The sequence below is a fragment of the Hibiscus syriacus genome, unplaced genomic scaffold (assembly GCF_006381635.1).
Source record: "Hibiscus syriacus cultivar Baekdansim isolate YM2019G1 unplaced genomic scaffold, ASM638163v2 tig00110234_pilon, whole genome shotgun sequence".
Lineage (NCBI taxonomy): Eukaryota > Viridiplantae > Streptophyta > Magnoliopsida > Malvales > Malvaceae > Hibiscus > Hibiscus syriacus.
In genome coordinates, this window is record NW_024062639.1 from 179,823 (window position 1) to 183,172 (window position 3,350).

Below are 3,350 nucleotides of genomic sequence, written 5' to 3' on the forward strand. Positions count from 1 at the left end.
AAAGCAACTAATGGGATGAGGCTTGTGGCTCTTGCTTTAGCATGTTGATGATGGCGTGTTCCTGCTTGACAGAAAAAGTTATAAATAGGATGTACGGAAGCATGAACACACCGTGACAACGGCCTGCGGCTGCTCGGTGATGCCGAAAGTGGTACCCTAAAGAGAGCAGTGTGAACAACCACCATTACATTCCCAGGGAGGATTCTTAACAACTACCCTGGTGGCGATGGAGAATATGGTAATGAACCGGTTATCTGCATGTTCAATTGGTTTTTCTATATCTAATCATATTTATGATATAGTTATTTTGTGTACCGTTGTACGTGTAGCTTGAATTGGTTTTAGTTGCAACGTATATCTGTTGTAATAGTACGTGTAGCTTGAATTCATATTGAGAATTTATAGTTTCGGGGTATCTAAGGATGTCAATTTCCTACCAACACAAATCCAAGCCTCTTCCCTCAACTACATTAAAAACAGTTGTACAAAACGTACTAAAGCACCATAACAATATCAACGTGATTGCTCTGCTTGCTTACTACAAGTGAAAGTATCAGTGTAGATGCCATCTCGTCCATTCAACCGTGAATCAGTGCAGGTGGCCTGCAACCGTGTATTAGCCAATTTACCCATATTTTGAAAATTTATTATAAGCAATAGCTAGGCTAGCTGACCATTCCACTCGTTTTAACTTCAGTACGATCGAACATAAGCTCAACCGACAAAGTCGTGAATCACTTGGCCTCTGAACTGTCCCTGAAGTTGGTACTCATGTGGCTGATATTGTTGCTGATGCTGTTGGAATACTTCCGCACTTTCTACTCCATGCTCGAGACCCAAGGTAAGTGAAACAGCTCCAAGTCCCCTCATCTCAAGCCTGCTTTGCTCGTGAGGTGTAAAACTTATCAATGAGCCGTCCATGCTTGATGAGATACCGAAATCCATACTCAAGTGTTTCTCGTGATACCGGCATTCAACAGCCATATCTGAGCAGGTCAATTGTTTGTCGGACGTTGTGTATATACATGAGCTGCTGATAGATTGGTCTTCATTGGGTCGAATGGTTATGGAAGTAGTAGATTTTGCATCAGTTCTACTAGAGTTCTGATTGATTGCTTCCAAGCCTTTCTCAAGCATGTGTATTTCTTCAACCATCGGTTTCCAAACACGAACTCGAGCGTTTATGAACCAGTTAGAAACCTGCATTCAGAAATCAAATTGTTGACATCATGAAAACAAGCCAATCAAGCACTTAACTGTGCTACATTCCAATTCAACCACACAAATTTGTTAGACCAGATACTTAAAACCACAAAACAGGAAGCAATGAACTCACCTGGTTTCGAGAAAGACCGGTTCGAATGGCCAACATGTGCTTATCCGTGTCTGTGGGGTACCTATAAGAAAAGTAGATACACAAATTCACACCAAATTATATCAGAAAGGACATAATGAATTGGTAAGGAAGACAAGTTGACTTACGGATGAAGAAAATGCTCAAAGAGCCAAGCTCTAAGAATTGCCACTGCACGTTCCGGTAGGCCTCTGGACCCTCCAGCCTTGTTGTTGGGGTTCAAGGAAGCCCACGTTAACCCCACCAGATTTCTGAACACCGTATTTCATCCAAGATATTTTATATCACCTTTGCTACTGCCAGCACCGGTAGTTGGGGACAGTAAATCCTCCCCAAGGGCCCTAGATAAGAGCTCGACATGGTCCGATATAGCATTCCTTAGACACCGAAAGTTCCTTTCTACGGTCTTAAGTGCCAGGGAAATGTATGGAGTTGCAGCACTTAGACAAGCTACAGATTCGAAAGACGAAACCATTGCATCTGCTGATAATATAGCTTGTATCGCCTGCAAACCTTTCAATGGCACGGCATAGAACAAAGAACCATAAATTATCTCGATGAAGATTGATTCTATTAGGATTAGGTCAGAAACAATAATGGTTCACAACAAGAAGCGATGGGAGAAAGCGATTGCACTGTAGTATTCACTTTTTTGATCAAAGAAGTCGGTCAAGTTAGGAAAATAATTAGTAATACAGGTATGCATAGCCTATCAACCTACAATGGGCCTTCATCCAAGGCAAGAGGAAAACTTATTGGGGTTGAAAATTTTAAATAAAGTAGCTTTGATTTTGAAAGTGTGGTCCGCACTGTTAATATAACCAAAGCCTTAATTAATGTTAAAATGACATCAAAATAACTTATGTGATAGTTCTTCATGAACTTTCATTAATAAAAATGCATATAAACTTAAATGTGTGAAAATGAGAAGAAAAATGATAACCAACCTCGTCCTGCAAATATAAAAGCTTTGTCTTCTTTTGTTGGTACTCAGGCCTACAAGAGCTGCACCCAACGCCAACATTAACTGAGCTAATTTCATTAGAAGTGCAAAGACCAGAGGCCGAACCCCACGAGTTATTTCCCTTAATAGCTCCATCCTCCGTATCAACTGCATCGGCGACAGCAACCGATGCTGAGACACAGATGCCATTGGAGACCCCATCGGATGTCTCGTAAACTTTACCAAGCTTTGAGTTGGTCACACGGCAGTATTGATCCAATAGTTCCTGTGCTGGTTTAAGAAACCTTGAATTCTGAGAATAGTTGCATATCCTGTGAATGGACCAAGGGGGTGAACGTAAGTTGAATTCCCTCTACCTTTACTGATTATAGACGGCTTCTGCATGGGATACAAATGGCCAGGCTTTAAAGCTTTTGAATCTTGATGAGCTTCCATAAAGGCATGAGAACCACACTGATCCTCTGTGAATTGACCCGCACCACAAATTTCGGACGAAGGATTCGAAGAAAGAGTTAAAGATAGCCCTTGGATACTGCTACAATGCTCTAATTGCGGCCTATTCGTCCAAGAACTTGCTGCAGTAACATCATAAAGTGAGGATGAAACAAACTGCAATTCCCCACAATGCCTTTTACTATCCTGGCCACAAATATCAATCCCAGAATACTGCATAGCTGCGCATACGTTGTTTTCCCTTGCATTATTTGACAGCACTTCCCCAATAAACTTAGGATTTTGATTGTTTTCCCTACCAGCTAATCCACTTGCATAACCCACTTGAACAAGATCTGAATTCAGCCCCGAATGTACCAAGGATCCTTGCTCCAAACTGTTGGGGAAGTCCCCAAATGGTGAACCCTCAACTTTTCGCCGGCTTTGTTGTGCTACATGAGACTCGGGTTTGAATTTGCTAGATCCATAACCGAACTCATGCAAAAGCTAGCTTTTAAGAGGTGAATAAAACCAAGCAACTCGTCAAGTTCAACGATCTGGGGATATAAAACAAAACAAAACAAAACAAAACAAAAACGA

At 41.4% G+C, this 3,350-nt stretch overlaps 1 pseudogene; it reads right to left on the reverse strand.

Annotated features, from left to right (window-relative positions):
• Window positions 1-559: 559 nt before the first annotated feature.
• LOC120114530 lies at window positions 560-2,990 on the reverse strand (annotated as a pseudogene).
• Between the last annotated feature and the right edge of the window lie 360 nt (window positions 2,991-3,350).